Raw genomic sequence first — 22,969 nt, 5'->3', positions numbered from 1 at the left:
AGCTGAGGCAGGAGGATTTTTTTATGGCCTGGCCCTCAGTTTCTTTCTGCCTCACATGGTCTATGACGTCACCTGCCACTCACTGGAGCTCTGCACACACCACAGCTTGCTCTTAGCTCTCCAGAACTGTGAGTCACACAAGCCCCCTTTCTCCGCCAAGCACCCAGTACCAAGTATTTTTTTTCATAATAATAGCAAGAGAAAAAACAAAAAGACCGTCTGTGATCTCAGGAAGCGCCTGCTGTCTCCCTCAGCTCAGCAACCCACAAGGCTAAACCGGGCCAAGGTAAGCCAACACTAGTTCCTCAGACTCTGAATTGAACAGTTTGTTTGTTTGGTTGGTTTTTCTCTGCTTAGTCCTGGTTATCCTGAACCTCGTTATATAGAGCAGGCTAGCCTTGAACTCAGAACTATGCCTGCCTCTGTCCCCCAAGTGCTGAGATTAAAGATATGCACTGCCATTGCTCAACCAGATTCTTGATTTTTGTACCCTCTTTCAATGTCCTTTAGCTTTGGGACCACAGGGAAGGAGCAGACAGGAAAGCCTGACACAGACCTGGCAGAAGCGATAGACTCCATTTTCCCTGACCCCTAACCTGCCACTCCCCGATCTCATTCATTCAAGGACAATGTCCTTATTCTGCTGTGAAAAAAAAAAGTTATATTTGTTCTATTTAAAAAAAAAAAATCGTGGCCGGGCATGGTGGCGCACGCCTTTAATCCCAGCACTCGGGAGGCAGAGGCTGGTGGATCTCTGAGTTCTAGGCCAGCCTGGTCTACAAAGTGAGTTCCAGGACAGCCAGGGCTACACAGAGAAACCCTGTCTCGAAAACCAAAAAAAAAAAAAAAAAAAAATGTTGGAGAAAATTTCAGAGAGCTCGAACAGAACAGCGCTAGAGCAGAGCCCCCAGCCTGGGCTCCCTCCTTTTCCAGAGTAAGCCCCTCCCATCGGAACCCAAGACCCGCCCCCTCCGGTAATTATAAGTAACATTAAAACTGCCTCCCGGAGCAAGTTATTACTTCCAAGAATAATAGTCTGTTACTACAAGAAACTAATTAACAGCATGCAATGAGGGAGAAAAATTCAATTAATTAGTGGTTTAATAAGCACTCCCAGTGACTCAGGCCCAGCTTGGGGGCCTTAGGGTGGGAGAGAGGAGCATCTCAGGGGCTGGGTTGGGGGTGGGGGTGAGACTGGGGCTCAGCACCCTGTGGGGCCAGGGCGACTCCTGAGGCCCAGCAGAATCTAGGAAGAGAACTTCCCTGTTGGGTTCAGCCCTGGTTTTGCAGAGTCCCTGCTGGGCCGGCCTTGGCATTCATTGGTCCCCTTGTTACATCGCAGGGTTCTCTTAGGGTAGGATTGTCCCTGTGTGGTGGCTTGGTAGCTTTGGGAGGTGGGAGAGATCTTCTTTTCTGCGTCCTGTGTGCTTGAGCAGCCGGGTAGAGCTCAGAGGGTAACTGGCAGGCCTTGGCTTTCTCCTTCTGCCTTGTGGGTCTTGGGGATTGAACTCAAGTCGTCAGGCTCCGCATGTCTGTTCTGCTGGGTCATCTCACTGGCCACTCCTCCTCTTGATAGACAGGGACTGAGTGTGGAGCTCACTGGTTGGCTAGACTGGAATGCGGCTCTGGAATCTTCCTTTTCCCACCTCCCAATGCTGGAGTTCCAGCCCTTGCTGTGCGCTGGCTTGTTACATGGGTTCTGGGGTTTGAACTCAGGTCCCCGTGTGCCGCAAACAGTTTCTCTCCGAGCCATCTCCCTTATCTCTGAATTATTTAAAAATACAAGTCCTCATAGCTCTTCCCCTAGACTGATGTCATTTCCTACAAACCTAACATTCTATGTGGTCCACTCCAGAGTCTATGCATGGACTTCTTCCCCACGTTGAGAGTTCTCGCTACCTCTGCAACCTCTTTTTTTTTTTTTCTTTAAAAAAGATTTTATATTATATTAATTGTATGGGTGGAGTAGGGAAGGACCGACAGAAAATCAGAGACAGAGTGACAGAGACAGAAACACAGAGACACAGAGAGACACAGACACATACACACACACACACACACACACACACACACACAGAGAGAGAGAGAGAGAGAGAGAGAGAGAGAGAGAGAGAGAGAGAGAGCACAGTGCTTGTGGAGGCCATAGAGGACAGATCCCCTGGAGCAGGAGTTACAGGCAGCTGAGAATTACCCAACATGAGTTCTCTAGAAGAATAGCTGCCAAGCCTGGAAGGTCCTTATAATTCTGTTTGTTTGAGATCATATCTCACTGTGTAATTCTGGTCTAGAACTTGATATGGATCAGGCCGGCCCTGGACTCACATTGATCCACCTGCCTCTGCCTCCAAGAGCAGGGTGTACCTAACTTTGCAAATCTTCTTTTTTTTTCTTTAGAACTATGCTTGAAGTTGAGGTTTTTTGTTTTTTTGTTTTGTTTTGTTTGTTTGTTTGTTTTTATAAATGTCTCCTCTGGTCTTAGGCCCCTCTCCCGCCACCATGTGGCTGGGTCCCTGGACTTTTCCTCTGTGAACCTTCTGTAATGACAGTTACCTATGAAATTGTCTGTGTCCTCCACTCCATGACAGCTGTGACTTCACCTGCCTTGTAGAGACTGGTATTCACTAAGCGCTCAAAGGGTGCACATTAGCTAAACAGAGGGGTGTGGGTGGTGCTCCCAGTGTGGGAGGAGGACGGTGCTCCTGAATACAGTTGCCTATAGAGGTCATGCTGCTCAGAAGTGAGATATGAGCCACACCACACATAGGAAGAAGACAAAGGCCATTTCATGGGTGCCCAGACAGTAGGCGGCAGAGTGTGTGTCATGAAATCCCAAGGCAGGAAGTTGCTGAAGAGGCAGGGTGGGCAGGGTGGTATAATGGGGAGGCCCACTCCTGGTTCTGGAGCGCCATTATGCCAGCCTAGCCTGTCCTCCTGAGAGTGCCTAGTGTCACAGCTTACTTTTGATGAAGTCCTCCCACCTGGCTACAGTTGACCTGGGGAGCAATTAAACTTTGTGCCTGCTGGGGGTGGGTCGCGTGACCTGCCTTCTCCAGCCCCTGCGTGTCCCCTATCAAAGCAGCTGCTGTGGGCCAGCCGTTTCCAGAGGGAGGCCAACAGGCTCTTATTGAATGTATGGTTTTAATTTATGACAATTCTAATCCCATTATGGGTTCTCTTTTGTCTGCAGCCTGAACAGCAGCGTTTAATTACGGCCAACCTAGAATTCCCCGGCACAGGGGACCTTGCCTGCCAGCTTCCACCTTCCCCAGTCTGAGGGAGTTTGGTGGCCCTACAGAGGGGAGGGGGGCTCCCTGGCTGTGTGGTGCTGGCATCAGAGCAGTTCTTGGGGCTATCTTGTAGCCCACAGGATGCGTGGTGTTGGCTGCTGGATAGCAATGAGGGGTTGCCATGTGTGCTGGGCCTGGCATCTGTGTGCCACCTGTATTGCTAGCTGCTGGGATGGAGGTGGGGTAACCTGGGATAGCAGGGGCGTGGGCAGCTCAGAGACCTGCTGAAGGGCAGTGATATATACCTCAGTAGGCAGTGCTTTCTGAGTGTGGACAAAGCTCTGGGCTCCATCCTAGTGCTGCATTAAACCAAATGGAAACAGGAAGACCTGAAGTTCAAGGTCACCCTCAGGAAGAGCGAGGTTTCAGCTAACCCAGATTTTATGAGATCCTGTCTTTAAAAGAAAGATGAAAGAGGACAACTCTCCCAGAGTGGCCTGTGCCCCCGACTGCCCACTTTAGAAACAGATGACTCCCAGGATGCCAAAGGAGGCAAACTCTAGTGGGCTCAGGCACATGGTGATGATGTAACTCCAGCCAGGCTCAGGTGCATGGTGATGATGTAACACTGTGGTGATAATGGAGGCTACTGGAGAGTGGATTGTAAAGCACTGCAGTGGAGGGGTCAGGGGCCAGGGGTCAGGAGTCAGGGGGTCAGGAGCTGATCCCTGGCTGCCAGGGAGTCCCTGTGTGACTCCAGGTCACAGCTCCTTTTTCTAATCTTAGGGGCATGTCTTAGGGCTTTACTGCTGTGAACATACACCAGGATCAAGGCAACTCTTACAAGGACAACATAACTGGGGCTGGCTTACAGGTTCAGAGGGTCAGTCCATTATCATCAAGGCAGGAACATGACAGCATCCAGGCAGGCATGGTGCAGGAGGAGCTGAGAGTTCTTCATCTTCATCTGAAGGCTGCTAGCAGAATACTGGCTTTCAGGCAGCACTTACTCCAATAAGGCCACACCCACTCCAACAGAACTACACCTAATAGTGCCACAATCTGGGTCGAGCATATACGAACCACCACAGGGCAGAACTCAGACCCATCTAGTCCTGAAGGAAGGTGTTAGCAGGATAGCTGTGATGGAAGAACAAGGGCCCGGAGATGCTACAAGCAAGCCGAGGAGATGGCAGTACCAGAGGAGGTTCCTACATCCTGTGCCTAGTGAAGGCAAGGAGGCCAAACTTAGCCCTAGTGCCTAGAGACCAACAGGAGGAAACAGCGCCATCCTGTGGTCAGAAGGACCAACAGCACTTGGAGAGGAACAACCCTGAGTGCAGAGACCCAGCCTGTAGACCGCTTTCCCACATTGGTACAAAAGGGAGAGAGCTGTCCAGAGCTGCTCGCTGCAGGCAAGGGAATGGAGACCGCTAGGCAAAGGCCCAGGGCTCAGCATTCTGAGGCTCCAAGGCTGCAAGTTATGGTCAGAACCAGCAGGCTTCGGAGCCTCCTGTGGGACAAATGCCTGTAGACCTCAGGGCTACACACAGGCAGATGCTGCGGAGGGGAGGTTTGAAGGAAGCCGAAGGTGTATGGGGCTGTTGCAAGTCTGTGGCCCGTATCTTGGCTCTTTCCAAACAAGATATGTGTGTGGGACAGTGTGGGATTTGGCCTGGAAACCCAGACCCTTGGGAGGCTGAGACAGTAGCTTAAGTGAACAAGCAGACAAGGAGAAGAGTGGAGTGTGGTAGGGACTGGGGCCAATTGGAGCACCTAAGGGAGCAGCTACCTCTTTACCAAACCATCATCAGCGTGGCAGAATGCTGACCTTGCACTGTCTGATGGGCTCAGTCTTCCCATGTCTACATCTGTAAAATGGGCATAGTAATAATGCCTGTCCCATTGACTTGAGATGCAATTTTGGGTGGGTAAACACAGTTCTTGGCATGGTATTTGGCATATAGTAAGTGGCAATTACTTGTGCTGGCAATTATTGGGGTGTCTGTCACTCTGTAATGACACAAGAGACTAGTCATCCCTTTCACGATCAGGACAGTGAGAAGGAGATGGGCAGGGATTGGTAGTCTGGGGGTCTTTGGGGTCCCGTGACTGTTTGGTCCTAGTCTGGATGGTGACTGAGTCTGGGGCATGTTTTGATCTGCACAGGAAGCAGACGCCAGACATGCTTGGAATCACTTCGTCCCAGATACAGACATTGGCAGACAAGATTTGTTAGGCTCTGCTGGGCCGGGAGATGGAAGGGCTTGGAGAGCCAGGAGTCACGTAGTGTGGGGTGCGTGACAATGTCAGTAGAAGGAGAGACTTACTGTGAACTTGAAATGTGGGATTGATTCTGTTCAAGGGCAGAAAAGGGAGAGACAGGGTGGGAGATGAGGAAGCTCTCGAGGCATCCCCTGTGTTCATGAATCCTGCTGGGGTTAGAAGAAAGAGGCACCCGTCTCACATGCCGAATGCTAAGTAGCCTTGGCTGGCCTGGAACCCACAGTGTAAACTGGTCTAGCCTTGAACACATAGAGATCTGCCTGCCTCTGCCTCTGCCTCTGCCTCTGCCTCTGCCTCTGCCTCTGCCTCTGCCTCTGCCTCTGCCTCTGCCTCTGCCTCTGCCTCTGCCTCTGCCTCTGCCTCTGCCTCTGCCTCTGCCTCTGCCTCTGCCTCTGCCTCTGCCTCTGCCTCTGCCTCTGCCTCTGCTTCCAGGCCCGGCTTGACTGAGTTCTTGAGCCCCTTCTTCCATTTCCCAAAGGGTTTGGATTCGGAGCAGGCACCACCACAGCTGGTTTGTGTGGCGCTGGGAATAAAACCCGGGCCTTCAAGTGTGCCAGGCAAGTGCGCTAACCACTGAGCTATACCCCCAGCCCTGCACATATTCTCAGGGAGTCTCACCAGCACTGTTTGGGTGAGCCAGCCAGAGACAGGTCATATCCATCCCTAATCCAGCGATCATCTTCTTGCTCCAGGACTTTCTGCCCTTTAAAGGGAGCAGTGATTAGAATCCTATGTGGGACATCTTGACTTGCCTCCTTTGCTAGTCTGAAGCCAGCAGGAAGCATGTTTCATTTAGTTGCCATAAGATAGCTACTGAGCCCAGGCTGGACCACAGACCTCCTGGTGGTGATTGTCCCAAGTCATCTTGCGTCAGATATCTCATGTGAGAGTTGGCTCTCTCAGCTGGTGGATCATCTAGGAGCTGAGACCTCTTCCTGGGGGTGCCAGCACTTCTCAGGATAAGGCACATGGAAGTTGAGGTTAACAGTTTGTGTGGGTATCAGGAGGCTGTGACCAGGCTGCCTTGGTCCAGCAGGTAGTGTGAAGAACAGATGGCTCTATACAGATTAGGTAAGCCTCTCTGGGCCTCAGTCTTCCCTTCTGTGAAAAGGGTGTAGAGTCGGTGTGACGACTAAGACTGTAGGGCATTGTGGTCCAGCCCAGCCCTTAGTAGGGCATGAAGTGAGATAGTAGGGCTCAGCAGAAGAGGGGTTCCTGGGAGAGCTTTAAGAAGGAAATGGGGAGGCAGCAACTGTTGGGGTGAGACAGGATCTACTCAGGAATCAATGGCCTTGTCTCCCATCAGGACCCAAACATCAGAGAAACTGGTGGCTCTGCTGAAACCCATGAAGTTACCATATGAACCCTGGAGCTGGGGTGTGGGCCTGGGTACTGTGAGCTTTCCACTCTGGGGGGTCCCCATCTGGCAGGACAGGCTGGAGAAGGAAGGACTCCAGGGAACTGGAGGGAGGATGACAGCAAAGGAAGCCACAGGATGATGTGAGTCTCTGGGTTCGAATCCCCAGCTCTGTGACTTTGGGTGAGACTTGCTCTCCCTGTGTCTCAGTTTCTGAGAAGGCTGGGCTGATTCCATGACAGACTTCAAATTGGCAGTTCAGGAGTGTCTTGGGGCTGGCTTTACTACTGTGAACAGACACCATGACCAAGGCAACTCTTATGAGGACAATATTTAATTGGGGCTGGCTTACAGGCTCAGAGGTTCAGTCCATTATCATCAAGGCAGGAACATGGCAGCATCCAGGCAGGCATGGCACAGGAGGAGCTGAGAGTTCTATGTCTTCATCTGAAGGCCGCTAGGAGAAGACTGGCTTCCAGGCAGCTAAAATGAGGGTCTTAAAGCCCACACCCACAGTGACACACCTACTCCAACAAGGCCACACCTACTCCAACAAGGCCACACCTTCTAATAGTACCACACCCTGGGCTCAGCATATACAAACCATCACAAGGAGATTAAGCCTGAAAACCTAGGCTTCAGGCAGCTAATCAGAAACTGCCACACCACCTGACCTTAAGCAAGGACAATGGGTCAGCAGTTTCCAGACAGCCCCCATGCCCCGGTAATGGAAAATCCTTAGAGACAGAGTAAGACAAAGCCCACCTACCCCGGAATTCCCCTAGTGTGCTTTAAATTGGGCCTTTGGGACTGGAGAGATGGCTCAGCAGTTAAGAGCACTGACTGCTCTTCCAAAGGTCCTGAGTTCAAATCCCAGCAACCACATGGTGGCTTACAACCATCCATAATGAGATATGATGCCCTCTTCTGGTGTGTCTGAAGACAGCTGCAGTGTACTTACATATAATAATAAATAAATCTAAAAAAAAAAAAACCTTTTAAATTGGACCTTTGAGCTCACTTTTGGGTCTCTATCTGGGTAATGGGAGGCCCCAGCATGCTGGACTTCTGCAGGATAAAACATTTTTCACATTTACATACTATATGAGTCCAGGATATCATTCTCCCTGGAATCATGAACCCTTACATTTCCTCACCTATGAAGCAAGGAGGGTGACAGCATTTCCTGGGTCTCCTCCTGAGGACCAGAGGCTTTGGATTATACAAGGAGGGCAGGCGTTCAGCTCACCGCTGTCACTGATGGTGGCATCTGCACTGGACACAGGGCAAGGCTGTGGAGGCTGAGTCCCTGGTGGGTAATGTTCTCACTGTCTGACTTCCTTGTGCCTTGGTTTCTCAACTTCTGAAAGGAGAATTGTGCGGTGCCCAGCATGTGAAGCACTGTAATAAGCCACAGTGACTGTGGCATCGTATCTTGGAGGGTTGACTGGCTTGGATATGTCAATGTTGTGTCTGGGGGTGGGGCTGGAATGGTCACTGGACCCTCCTGGTGCCCATGGGATTGACAGCCAAAAGGCCCTTGGAGCCAAGCAGCAGACCCCTGGGTGGCAGACTTGAAGATCCACATTCCATCTCCAGTGAAACCACAGGCTTCTTTGATTGTGTCCTTGTAGGGGACACATGGCCTTTGAGTCTCTCTAGCTGAGGCCCATGCCAAGGCCTGGCTGGGACTTCTGTTATCTAATCTTCAGCTCTGAATCTATGAGGCACAACGATAAGTCTATGTTGCTGGTGTGCCAGAGGTTTGCAAGGGAGGCTAGAGATGATAGTGACTCCAGCAGAGCCAGCTACGCTGCTGGAGAGACTTACAGACACGAACCCAAGTTTGTTCCTTAACTGTCATTCACTGACTAGGTGACTCCAGGCAATATCCTCAACTTTCTTGAGTCCCAGGCAAAAATATGGTTTGAAAGTTTATATTAATCTGGGTTCGACATGAGACTCTGTATGCCAAGTGTCCAGTGGAAGGATGAAGTGACCAGAAGGGAGTGCACCATGGGGCAGGAGCCATCAGGATTGATGCTCCCTTCTCCCCTTCCTCCTCTGTCCTCTCCCTCCTCCCCTCCTTCCTCTGTCCTCCTCCCCCTCCTCCTAACCTGTGATCTGTGTGATTCTCTGTTTGCCTCCTTGCTTGATGCACAGTCACACAGACCCACAGTGACATGGGAGGGAGTTTCTTTTCCTTTCATCTGTACTTTTTGCCTCCTGGTCCCTGGTGCTGCACACAGTCCCCCCTTTTTCTGTGATGTTCACCATTCTAATTAAGTGGAAAAGGCTTTTTACTCCGTACAATTCTCCAGTTATGAATAATGATACTGGCTCATAAATGAAAATCGTTTTTCTATTTAAATTCTCTGTGTAATTTTTTTTTCTGATTTAAAAAAAAAAAAAAAAGGAATTAGGAGCCCAGAGCTCTTGGGTCATTTGCAAGTTATTCATTTTAAGCAGAGCCCTTAGCTAGCTCATTAATGGTGAGAGTGGGGCCCCAGTTAAACGCAAGGGTGTTAATTACCTTGCAGGCTTCCATGGGAATAGATTGCTGGCTCCTAGGTTAGTAAAAGTTTGGTAGGGAAACATGATTCTGTTCTAGAATCCACGAGGAAGGGAGCCTGGCTCAAAGAGATCTTTATGAAGACATATGTGGGGTCCCAAGATTTAATCCTGAGGCCAATTTCCCAGAACATGAGGATTCTGGAATGAGGTGAGGGGGCAGGTTATAGGCCTGAGTGAGAGGCCACAAGGAAATGGTCAGTGTGTGTAATGAGGAATGTGCTAATGGTCAGAGTGTATGACGAGGAATGTGCTAATGGGCAGTGTGCATAACCAGGAATGTGCTAATGGGCAGTGTGCATAATGAGGAATGTGCTAATGGTCTGTAAGCATAATGAGGAATGTGCTAATGGTCAGAGTGTATGATGAGGAATGTGCTAATTGTCTGAGAAATGTGCCTAAATTCTCAGACTTGGTCATTCCATGTCTATAGTCTGTGGCTATGTCCAGCTATGAGTATATGAACAGCTCAAATTAGACTTGTTGGGTTATTTAAAAGTGGGGAGGGGAGGCTACTGGAGAGATGGCTCAACAGTTAAGAGCACTGGCTGCTCTTGCTGATCACCTGGGTTCAGTTCCCAGCACCCATGCGGTGGCTCACAACCAACCATAACTCCAGTTCCAGGGAAGTTGGTGCCTTCTCTGGCCTCTTTGGGCACCACACACACATGTGGTGCACAGACATACATGCAAACAAAGTTCTCATACATATAAAATTAAGAATAATTTTTTTTAAAAAAGAGCTGGAGAGATGGGTCAGATGTTATGAGTATTTGCTGCTTTTGCGGAGGATCTAGGTTAGATTTCCAGCACCCACACGGTGGCTGGCAACTGTTTATAACTCTAGTGGTGGCGATCTGATATTCTCTCCAGCCTCTGGAGGGCACCAGGCATTCATGTGGTATACACATGCACATGCATGCACACATATACATAAAGGAAAAATAGCTTTTAAAAAGATTTATTTAGGGGCTGGTGAGATGGCTCAGTGGGTAAGAGCACCCGACTGCTCTTCTGAAGGTCCAGAGTTCAAATCCCAGCAACCACATGGTGGCTCACAACCATCCATAACGAGATCTGGCGCCCTCTTCTGGAGTGTCTGAAGACAGCTACAGTGTACTTACATATAATAAATAAATAAATCTTTAAAAAAAAAAGATTTATTTATTTATTTCACAAATATGAGTGTGCTATCTTTATGCACACCAGAAGAGGGCACCAGATCTCATTACAGATGGTTGTGAGCCACCATGTGGTTGCTGGGAATTGAACTCAGGACCTCTGGAAGACCAGCCAATGCTCTTAACTGCTGAGACATCTCTTCAGCCCCCCAATAAATAACTCGTAATAGAAAAAGACACAAAGTTGAAAGTAGGGGTGGGGTGGGGGAAGGGAGGGAGGGTCTAGGGGTTAGGAGGAGGAGTGGGTGTGAAAGTGATAAGAATACATTGTATTCTGTATGAAACTCTCAAAGACTGATAAACATATTAAATAAAGCAGAAGGGGTATAGACAAAGACACCCATGTTGACCTCTAGTTTCTACGCATACACACCTTCATACACACATACTCATGGGCACACGTAAACACAAGAAAGCCAGATACAAGGCTTTCTTCACACCTCTTGACTTTGGCCTCCATTGGCAGACTATAGTTGGGTGGACAGTGGCAGATTTTGTGGTGAATCCAGCGTTTCTAACCACCTCCGCCATCCTCCGTCTCTGCCGTATCGACGCACAGCCTACTCTATTATTTATTTACAGCTTTTATTTTCATTGACTTATTTTTTTAAAAACTGAAATTTAGTTTAAAGGGGAACTTTATATTTCAGCAGTAAAAGGGAAACTGGCACCCCAGTCATAAATTCAAAGACGCATAAAAATGAATACGTGACTATTAAAATAAATAATGTCCATTCCCGTGTCCTCTCTGAAAGCGACTCCCACACAGCACAGGCTGCATCCACTGTGCCTTGGAGATCCCAGCATGCAGGAGAGAAAGCACTGCTTGCCCTTGTGGTCTGGCAGCGAGCAGGGGACAGGTGACCCGCTCAGGGACCTGACTCTCTACTGAGGAGGTGTAGCTGAAGCCAAAAAGCTGCAGTGGCAAAGGAAGACCTGGGGAATTTCTCGGCATTTTGGACTTTTGGGAGTACCATGCAAATGATATGCAAATCACGCATATGTAAATTCCACACTAGCCGGTCTGAGGTGCTCTGGGGATGGGCGCTCAGCGGTGTGGTCAGACCTACTAGCCTGACTTTTCCTCTTGGGGCCAAGGATTTACAGTAAGAGCCAGAGGGCTGTGCAGGGAGCTCCGGTCTGGGAGCCTGGATGGAAACCGCTAAGCACGGCTGCTGCTCAACCACGTGACTTTGAATGGCTCCTGTAGCCTCCCTGGATCTCAGCTTTTTTTTTTTTTTTTTTTTTTTTTCTACAGGTAAAAAGGCCAAGAAAGCAGTCATCTAGAGATTCAGGGACAGTCACGTTTGTGGGCCATGGTGCTCCAAGCTGTAGGTCAACATTCCCCGGACATTTGGATAAGATTAGCATCCAACTCACTGACAGTAGAGAAGGTGCCCGCTGTTACTAGTAGAAGCCATGAATACCTCCCGCCGCCATCTTAGGGACTGAGACCCACTGGTTATTTGATCTGTAGATATTTCAGCATCATCTGGGCAGATAAGGGCATGCACCTACCTAAGAAATAAACTTTAAGCCAGGCAATGGTAGCTCACGCCTTTAATCTCAGAACTGGGAGGCAGAGACAGATGAATCTCTGAATTCAAGACCAGTCTGGTCTACAGAGTGAGTTCCAGGACATCCAAGGTCACACAGAGAAACCCTGAAATTCCTCACTGCATTTGGAACTCAGAAGACCACTGGAGGAAGTTGGTTCTCTCCTTCTCCCATGCGGGTCCTGGATATCAAATTCAGGGGCTACCATAGTGTTCACTCTATGAGATGGGGGTCTAAGTGCTGGGCCGAGAGATCAGGGAGGGAGGCAGAAGCAGCAGGCCCCTGGGCAGGGTGGCAGAGCTGACCCAGGGTACCATCTTTCAGGCCCAGCTTTTTATCCTTCTTAAAATGCAAATCCCAGGACAGCTGACAAGTCCCAGCTTCTCATTTTTCTGAGATGTGGAGGATTTGAGGCCCGGCAAGCTGACATGGGAGACTTAGATTCGCTCCATCACTTCTCCCTTCATCCCCTGTGATGTGTAGCTGTTGTGGAAGGCAAGCCCTGGGCTTAGGTCCCAACCCTTGTCCACTGTAGGCGGCCTCTGTCCTGAAGGTGCTACCACCCCCACCTCATTCCCTCAGAGCTGTCTCTTCCTCCAGCAAGCCTTCCCTAACATCCAGCCCCTGTTCAAGGAGGTGACCCACCATGTGCATTGCTTTATGTGTGCCATTTCTAGGTCCACTCTTCTGCAACTTCCCCATTTCTGGTCCCACTCCCCTGCGATGGCTGCACTGGTCTGGTGTGACTAACACAGGCAGAAGGTCTGTGCGGCACCTGCCTGTGGTGAATGGTGCAGGAATGGAGAAAAAAAAAATCCTGGTTCCCATTCACTCTGCAGCTGGGCCTCAGTGAGGGCAGCTGGGCAGTGGAGGCAGAGCTCAGGGAAGAGAAGGCAGGCACTTGCCTGTTGAAGTCCTTGCAGTTCCTGACTGTGACCGTGTAGACAGGTGTGGGGAGCAGGTGTGGCAGCAGTTCCAAGAAGGCGCCAGGGACTGCAGCTAAGTCGTATGACTTGCACCTGACTTCCTCATATAAACCACAAACATCGTGAGAGCTGCGCAGGTGTACCAGGTTACTGGCGAAGCCATTTTGGTGGAGATATGCCCCTGCTGCCCTGATTAGCTGAAGCTGCGTACCTGGTGAGGTGATGTGGCCTGCTGTGAGTGGATGGGAACTGATAGTATATAAGAGTGAGAGGCCCAGGGCTGGGGGTCTTTCGCCTACACAGTCAATGCGCAGCCCAATAAACGTGTGCAGAAGGATCCTATTGTGGTGTCTTTCCTGCTGGCGAGTCAGGCGTCCCGCAGACAGGGATATCCCCTCCTGGGACTGAGAGTCCTGTGGGCAATAAAGGGCTTTTTTTGCCCAGAGGCTGAGGCCTTGAGTTCTGGTCTCTTTAGTAGCCAGGAGAGTAGAACAAGGTTGAGGAATGGAGGTGTGTGTGTGTGTGTGTGTGTGTGTGTGTGTGTGTGTGTGTATGGGTGTCTGTATGGGTGTGTATGGGTGTGTGTGTGTCTATGTGTGTGTGTGTGTATGGGTGTGTGTGTATGGGTGTGTATGTGTGTGTGTGTATGTGTGTGTGTCTATTTGTGTTTGTGTGTATGGGTGTGTGTGTATGGGTGTGTATGGGTGTGTGTATGGGTGTGTGTATGGGTGTATGTGTGTGTGTGTGTGTGTGGTTTGTGTGTGTAACTAGATTCTGTTATATATAACTGAGGACAGTTGGATGGACAGATGCAATAGGGGCTCCCCTTCTCTCTTCCCCAGGGTATGTCCCCACCTCTCTGACTTTTCCTTCCAAACCTACTTAATCAGATAGAGGGTGTGGCCAGCAAGGAGCTCCAAGCCTGGTGGAAGAAGGTGGTAGGGATGGGGTCACCAAGTCACTGGACCAGAACACTCTTGAAGGGGCCTGGGTTACAGGGTGTGTTTCTATCCCTTTGATCCACATGCCAAGCTATGTCTTCACCCTGGGGCCTAGCTCAGATGGGAGTGCCACCCCTCAGAGGCTGTCATGGAGTAGCTTGTCCCTGACAGAGCTGCCGGGTGCCCAGCTGTGCAATCTGTCCCGCCCAGACCTGCAGCTGCCAGTGTTGTGAGGTGGGGGACCAGGGTGAGGGTGGCCCTCTTCCTCCAGGCTTCCACACGTTCTTTCCATGTCCCCTTGAAATGGCAAGGGGACACATGCTGCAGGGTATTAACTAGGGAATAAAACTCCACAACATGTGAGCAAGGGTCAACTGCCTGGCGATATAACATTTTTTATTGCTTCGCTCTTCATGGGTGAGAGGAGGTCTCCGCCATGGCGATCATGCTGTGTGGGCATCGCGGGCGGTTCCTGCTGGCCTTGTCCTTGTCCTTGACCCAGTGTGGCTCTTAAAAGCCCCTCTGGGTTGGAGATCAGATCTTCGGGTTTCCTTAGAGCTGGAGAACAGGATGGGGAAACTGAGCCTCACATAGCCCCTCCCCCATTCCTTGTTCGCACCAGCACTTCAGGTGTCTGAGCTCTTTGGGATCCCACAGAAATCTCTGAGCCTTTAAAATATTTATTGGCCGCCAAGTGGGGAAAGAAAACTGGGAAATCGAAATTAATAAATGTTAAATGTCTACACAGACTAACACGAGGTCAGATGCATTAATTACCACATTTGGTATTCATAAATGTGTCATTACTTGCGAAAGCAATTTGTCAGCTACGTTTCAGAGTAGGCCAGAGAGAATGGATGGAAGACACAGCCAATTATCAACGGAACCAGGGCCCGCCAGCCCAACGAGTCCGACAGCCAAATTAGAAAAATCCCTTTAAAAATTGTTGGCAAAAAAAAAAAAAGCTGTGTTTAATAAGAGTTGCTGGTGCACTTTGCTCTGGTACAGGGAGGGAAGATTTTAAAAGTCTTTGTTGGGGGCCGGCAAGATGGCTCAGTGGATGAAGGTGTTTGTTGCCAAGCCTGACTACTTGAGTTTGATTCCCCAGGACTGGTAAGGTGGAAGGAGACCGCTGAGCAGGTATAGGGTTCTAGAACTGGAGGTCCTGACCACTGAGCAGCCTGAATAGCAGCTGCCGAGTGGACTGAGGGAGGACTCCCAGGAAGGACCTGCTGGCCCTGCTGGCCCTGCTGTTAATCCTTCGGACCCCACCTCTGGGACAGCTACCTTAGTTGAGCTGTTTCTCACCTCTCACTGAGGACTCTGAGGCCCCACTGCCACAGAAAGCCAGCTTTAAGCCATTAGTGCTCATGGCCCAGTCCTCACTCCAGGGATGCAAGGAGGGTCCAGGCCACACGGTCAGCAGAGACTCTGTCCCCTCTACTTCCACAACGAGGGGGGGCTACTGTGACCATTTCTCTCCATGAATCCCAGGGCTATGTCCTGCATTAACAATTGGTTGGGCCCTAACCAGAGCCAATTAGGCCAGATAACTGATGTCCAAGGCTAAAGGAGTCTTGTCCATTTCAAGCAGTCAGACGAGGACAGCGGCTTGGTTCAGACCCAGCTGTGTCCTGGATGACACTTCAGACCCCTTCTGTAGAAAAGAAAGGGCAATGTCCTCCTGAGATACCAGGAAGCAAGGGTTCTGTTTATGTGCCCCTCATTGCCCCTTCTGCAAGGATGGCCAGCTCAGGCTCTTGCAATGGATAGCTCCCTCTCTCTAGGTTGGCCTTCCTCTCGTTTATAACCTGCTGTGCCTCTCAGCTAACTTGTGTGCTAGCCTCTATCTTTCCCCTCTCTATTTACTCCTCGGAGCTAAACCTTCAAGGTTCTGTTTGGAGCACTGCCAGGGTCCTCAGGCCTGTAGCCTGGTGGGACTCCCCACGGCCGCTTTCACTGCCTCACCGTGCAATATGATTTACCCAGGCTCCCCATCCATGGTCCCATTCCTATCAAGGCAGTGAAATGGTAGAGACATACACTTGGTCATGAGGGAGAGACAATGTTCATAGTGACCTGGGAAGCCCTGAGATGCTGGGAGAGAAGACGGGGAGTCGAATGGTGGAACAGCTCTGGCTTTTCAAGGAACTGGAGCAACGGATCTCAACGTTCCTAACACTGCGACCCCTCAATGCGGTTCCTCATTCTGTGGTGACCCCTCAACCATAAAATTATTTTTGTTGCTACTTCATAACTGCCATTTTGCTACTGTTATGAATTGTCACATAGAGATATGTGTTTCCTGATGGTCTTAGGTGACCACCATTAAAAGGTCATTTGATCCCCCAGGGGTCGCGACCCACAGGTTGAGAACCCCTGAGCTGGAGGAAGGCTGGGGGGAGTGACAGATAGCAAAGAAGGCCCTGAGGTAGGAGCAATGGGGTTGCTGCGGCAGGGTGAGGAGGAGGGATGTGGGGACAAAGGGTTGTGGGGAGAATAGAGGGCAGCTCCTAGGATCTGTTGCATGGGTCCCCATGGCTGTGGTGGCTGGGGAGTAGAGGGGTGCAGAAGCTGGCATGGGGGAAGGCTCAGACAGACTGGGGTGGCCGTTTGGAGATCAAGCTGGCAGGACTTGTCAGTTGGATATAGGGGAATTGGACACAGAGGGATATAGATGAGGGCATTATGTGGCCTGCCCCACTGGGATGGGGAGCCTTGGCATTCCCAGGGCAGTGGCGTGGTCACACAGGTGTGGAGAAAGGTCTGTCCCTCGGGGGAATCGTGGAGTGAAAGGTGTTCTCACCAGGCACTAGAGAGCCTTACCCTGGTGTCTCTGCTTCCCGGGGCCATGGGTTCCCAGAGGCACAGAGCTGGCTCTCATTATTATGTCTCTGGGGCTTCAGGGCTGAACTCAGGTATCCAAGCCTGCAACCGCTGCTCTTATTTAAAGGTATAGCTGACAAAATAAGTAGATTGGGAGAAAAACAATAAGTAGATTAGGAGTTTACGGTGCAGAATGTTCTCTGTCTGCCTAGCTCTGCTGAGGGCGAGACGGGACTGCAGAGGGTGAGGAGAGACAGAGCTGAAGTAACGGATTGTATAATGAGAAACAGCGAGAGGCTGGGGACGTGGCTCAGCTGGCAGAGAGAGCTTGCCCAGCTAACATGTGCAAAGCCCAGAGTCTGATCCTAGTCGCTGAATAAACAGCCTTCAAATCCCAGGCCAGGAGAGACAAAGGCAGGCGGTGATCAGAGAAGTTCAAAGTCACTAGCAAACACTTAAGGAGGCCAGTCGTGGCTGATCCACAATCCTATCTCAGGAGCAAAGTGAAACAGAGAAGGCATAGCCAGTAGAGATGTCAGTCAGGAGGATCTCTGCGAGATTAAGGACAGCTTTATCTATACAGTGAGTTCCAGGTCAACCAGGGTTATACAGTAAAACCTTGTCTAAATATATCTATACCTGTATCCAAATCTATATTTATCACCTACCTATCTACTATCTATGTATCTATCTATATATCTATGTATCTGTCTATGTATCTATGTATCTATCTATCCATCCATATGTGGAGGGGTACCTGGGATGTTCCTTAAACATCACAGGCCTCTTAAATAGAGGGCATCTGAATACAGACCCAGGAGGTTGAGGTACAGCTATGTGGTTATTTGGAGGAGGTAATAGAGGCAAATGAGTCTCCTGTGCCTGAGGCTGGTGGAACATCAGGAGAGACCTATAGTGTCTTCCTGACTCTGTACTGTTTGCATTCCCTTGATTAAATGGCCAGATACACTCAGGGGCTGGAAAATCTGCCGGCAAAGGGCATTCTCCCCCTTTACCATAATTTTTATGTTTTAGAAGAAATCACCGAGTAGATGGGCCAAGAGGCTGGCTCATCGAGGGAAAGAGACTGCTGAATTCTGTGGCTCTCTCACTGTGCCGACTTTCCTGGGGCTAGCTGTGGATCTCACTTTGCCACCATGGGGGAGGGCATGTGAGCGCACTCAGTGACACAAAGTGCTGGACTGGTAATAGCACGGAACAGTGTAATGCCTTAATGGGGCTGTTAGCTGCAATCACACAAAGTCAGCCTGCCCCGTAGCCTCAGCTGCCTCAGAAAGCCTTCGTCCTGGTTTTGTTATGTAAGCCTCAAGGGGGGTGGGGTCTCATGGACATAGACTCCTGTGTGGTCAAAACCCTCGCACTGGCTCCCCCTCTTTCCCCAGCATCCTGGTGAAATAGAGGCTGGGGAAACAGGTCACAGTCGCTGTGTGTCTCGGTGGTGCAGGGCTCCAGGCAGATGCTGGCTCATTCTCCTGCACAGGTCTGTCCCAGCTCAGTGGGACATGGCTGAATCAATGGATCAGGTTGGAAGGGACACAGTAGGAGAGAGTGTGTGGCACCTGGGGGAGCGAGAGGGGTCATGGGCTTCCCTTCTTCCAGAGGAGGGATGATTTAACTTAGTGTTAACCCTAACCCTGACTCTTTAAAAATGCTGCTATGTAATTCAGTGGATAGAGTGCTTGCCCAGCATGCGCGGAGCCCTAGGTTCCTTCCCCAGCGAGAACTATAACACCTGTGATCCCAGCACTTGGGCCATGGAGGCAGGAGGTCCAAAAGTTCAATGTCATCCACCAGGCACATGATTACTTTGAAGAAAACTTGGACTACATGAGGCTCTATCTCAAGTTACAAAGGAGGAGGAGGAGGAGAAAGAGGAGAAGGAGAAGGAGGAGAAGGAAGAGGAGGAAGGAAGGGAGATGGAGGGAGGGGAGGAGGAAGGGGAGGAAGGAGAGGAGGAGAAAGGAGGATGGGGAAGAGAGGAGGAGGAAGAGGAAGAGAAGGAAGAGGAGGAAGAGGAGGAGGAGGAGGAAGAGGAGGAAGAAGAAGAGGAGGAGGAGGAAGAGGAAGAGGAGGAGGAAGAGGAGGAGGAAGAGGAGGAGGAGGAGGAAAAGGAGGAGGAGGAGGAGGAGGAGGAGAAAAGGACTTATGATATGGCTAAAAGGTTAAGGTGCCTGCTGCTAAGTTCTGTTGACCTGAATTTGATCCTCAGAAACCCACTTGGTGGAAAGAACCAACTACACACATATCATGACACATGTGTGCTCAAGAAAACACAAACACACACACACACACACACACACACACACACAAACACACACATGCATCAAGTAAATAATTGTAAACTTAAAAAAATCCACTCAAATTATTTAAACTATTTGCTTATTTGCATGTGTGAATGTGAGTGCAGGACCTGAGTTGGTCAGAAATGCCAGAACCCTCTGGAAACTGAGTCAATGATGGCTGTGATTTGCCGTGTGGATGCTGGGCACTAAACCCAGCTCCTCTGCAAGAGCAACAAGCGCTCTTAACCCATCTCTTTAGCTTTCAAACCATTTAAAAAAAAAGGCAACAGGAAAGACCGCTCGCAGACCATACCCTCGTCTTCCTGGGCACCTCGTGCTTGGTTTGCAGGGTCTCTTCCTGGCTCCCACTCAGTGCCTCGTGTCTCACAGGACCCGGGGTTGAATGAGGACACCTCTTTTGAACTGGTTGGTGACTTTGGGGTGATGCTCCTGAGCTGAGCAAATCTTGTTGCTGTTAAATTTGGGGGGGGGTAGAGATCCCCATGAAAGATCTAGGTTCAGATTTAACCCTACGATCCCTGATCCCCCAAAGATGGCTCTTGGAGGGAATGCCAAGGCTAGAGCCACGTGGGGTGGTCACACTGCCCTGAATGTAGGGCATGAGTTGCTGGCTCTTGCGGCAAGAACTTTGGTATGTGGAGGTAAATGTGGAGAAGGCTGCCATGGGTGACAGAACATGTGTCATGGGAGAGGGGGGACAGCATGGGGGGGGCAGGGTGAGGAGCCTACAGGTTAAGGCTTTAGAAAACTAAAGAGATTATGGTTACCCTATGGAAAACACCCCCACCCACCTCTTACTCCAGCACACAGGTCCTGGGGCTTCCTGGACTCTGAAGTGACAGATGTCAGTCAGCCTCCTAGACCACTGGCTCCCTCTGAATGAGAAGTGAGCTCTGCCTGACCTTCAGGAGAGAGATTCATTTCCTGGATCAGGAAGCTGACCCAGATTACAGCCTGGGGAATGCAGGGCCTTCCCGGCTGGGAAGCCTCTTCTATCCATCCCCTGGGAGTTCTGTCCATCCCTTCCCCTATCTCATCCATCTCCTATGCATAGATATGGGCGCTGACGATGGGATGGGAAGCAGGAAGCTGGGATCAACAGACAGCATGGGAAAACAGAGAGGAGGAAGACTGCAGACAGATGTTAAGTTTCAGGGCCTGGGCTGGCAGCCAGCTACAGGCAGGCCACAGAATAGGTAGAAGGAAGACACCCAGTAAATTATCTATTAATTCAAAAACAAATAGAAGAAGGTTGAACATCTTTACTTTTATTAATGATGAGGCTAGAAATGAACATGAAAGAAACAGTTGCCATTTATCAGACACTGACCACCCCAGGCATCGGGTAAGTCCTGTAGCTTCCCTCCCTCCCTCCCTACTTTCTTCCTCCCTCGCTCCCTCCCCCTCTCTCTTCTCCCTCCCTTCCTCTTTTCTTCCTCCTATTTCCCTTCCCTTTCCCCCTCCCACTTTTCGTCCCAGTAGGTGCTCAGGTATCCCAGACAAGCCTCCAACCCTCCACATAGCTGAGGATGACCTTGAACCCCCAATCTAGTTGTCCCAACCTCCTGAGTTCTGAGATCACTGTGAGACCCATCCCCCACCACACCTAGTTTCTGAGGTGCTGGGGATTGGGAGCAAATTTAGGGCCCTTGGTATGCCAGTCAAGCGCTGTACCAACTGAACTATGTACCTAGCTCTCACTCTAAAGAGCTGCTGAAAAGGCATATGGGAAGCGGTGTGTGTGTGTGTGTGTGTGTTGCTCCAGGGGCTGAGCATAATTCTTCAGGTAATCCAGGCTAGATGGGGATGTGGGAGGGACCCAGGCTACTTCTCAGTTCTCAGCAACTGACCTCCGGGTTAGTTGATTTTTATTATTTTATTTTATCTTATCTTATTTTATGTGTATGAGTGTTTTGCCTTGCATGCATGGTTACACCTCATACATACAGTACCAGAGACCAGATGAGGGTATCAGATCCCCTGGAACTGGGATTCACAACAAATGGTTGTGAGCCATTAACCACCTGGATGCTGGGAACTGAACCCTTGGTCTTCTGAAAGAGCAGCCATCACTCTTAACCTCTGAGGCATCTCTCTGGTCTGAGTGTCTATTTTTCTACTACATGTCCCAAGGGAGACTGGTATCTGTTTCTCCTCATAGTCACGTGACCATGTCTTGGTGGTGGACCTAATCTGTATTTGTTGAACAAATGAATAAATAAACCAAAAAGCCAGTTTCTCTGGAACCTCTAACAGGCTTCCTGGACCTGGGGGTGGTGGCTCTCACTGAAGACTTCAAGTTCAAATTTTACTCACAATTTCCTAGGAACAGGGTCCTTAAGAAACCTTGTTTTCTGAGGGGAAAGAAGAGGAGGAGGAAGAGAAGAAGAAAGAGACTGGATGCTTCTTTTTGAAAATCAGTTATATCCTGATGAATAACGTATCACCTAATCGCTTTAGATCATAACAGCGAGCTGCTATGATCACTCCCAGTCCTGTGGACTGACTAGGCTCTACTGGGTGACTGCCTCCTGGGGTCTCCTATGCAGCTATGCAGATGGAGCAGAGGGACACATATGCTTCCTGGCTCCAGAGATGCCAGTGAGCAGGGATAAATATTAAGCACTCTTAAATTGCCTTTTATTCAGAGAGCCACTGATCTGAAAACCCAGCAGGTTAACACCTGTATTAGTCAGGGTTCTCTAGAGGAACGGAACTTACAGAATGAATCTTTACATACAGAAAGAAGATTTGTTAGAATGGTTTACAGGCTGTGGTCCAGCTCTCCCACAATGGCTGCTTATGGACTGAAGCTCTAAGAAGCCAAAAGTTGCTCAGTGCAGGAGCCCAGATGTCTCAGCTGGTCTTCAGTATAAGCTGGAATCCAGAAGATGTAGGCTGTAATGCCGGTGAAGAAATGGATTTGCTATCAAGGTTAGGACAAGCAGGCAAATAGCAAACATTTCCTTCTTCCCTACCTTTGTCTAGGCTTCCAGCAGCAGGTGTGTCCCAGACTATAAAGGTGTGTCTTCTCATCTCAAAGATCCAGATTAGAAGTGGATCTTTCCACTTCAAATCGAGCAAAAGTCCCTCACAGGTATGCCCTTCCATTTTTCAGGTTTTAGTTAATTCCAGATGTCATCGTGGCAACCAAGAAGAGGTCACATGACCCTTCCATTTCACCTGCAGCCAGCAAGTGTTATTAGGAATGGGGGCTATTTGTGAGTCTAACGTTCAGTCTTTCCTCATCAGTCTGGTGGTCAGCCATCATTTTGACCTTGAGATAGCCCTGACTTTTTCTTTACTCTCCCTGCACTCTTTCCTCATCTGTGGATGTCTGGGCTCAGGCACTTGTTGAAATTCTGAGTCAAGAGTTTCTGCTGGTGCCAATCTCATACTCCATCAAAGGCATCTGGGCTGGGTGTGTAATTCACAACTAACAAACCATTAAGTGTGTGTCTGTGCTAAGAGATAGTGTGAAGGTTAGCTTCACTGTCACCTTGACACAACATACAATCACCTGGAAAGGGAGTAGGATTGTCTACATTGGGTTGGTCTGTGGGGGATTGTCTTCCCAGCCCACTGTGGGTGGCACCATTCCCTATGTAGAGGATCCTGAACTGAATGAGAATGAAGGAATCAAGCTGTATTCATTTATCTCTCTGCTCTTGATTGACATTGTGATCTGACTAACGGCCCTGACTTTCCCACAGCGCTGGATTGTAACCTGGAACTGTAAGCTACAATCAACCCCCTTTTCTAACCTTTGTCAG

The sequence above is a fragment of the Mus caroli genome, unplaced genomic scaffold, assembly GCF_978045245.1.
Source record: "Mus caroli unplaced genomic scaffold, Mus_caroli_1 scaffold_6, whole genome shotgun sequence".
In the NCBI taxonomy this organism is placed as follows: Eukaryota; Metazoa; Chordata; class Mammalia; order Rodentia; family Muridae; genus Mus; species Mus caroli.
Note: the sequence above shows the minus strand (reverse complement) of the source record.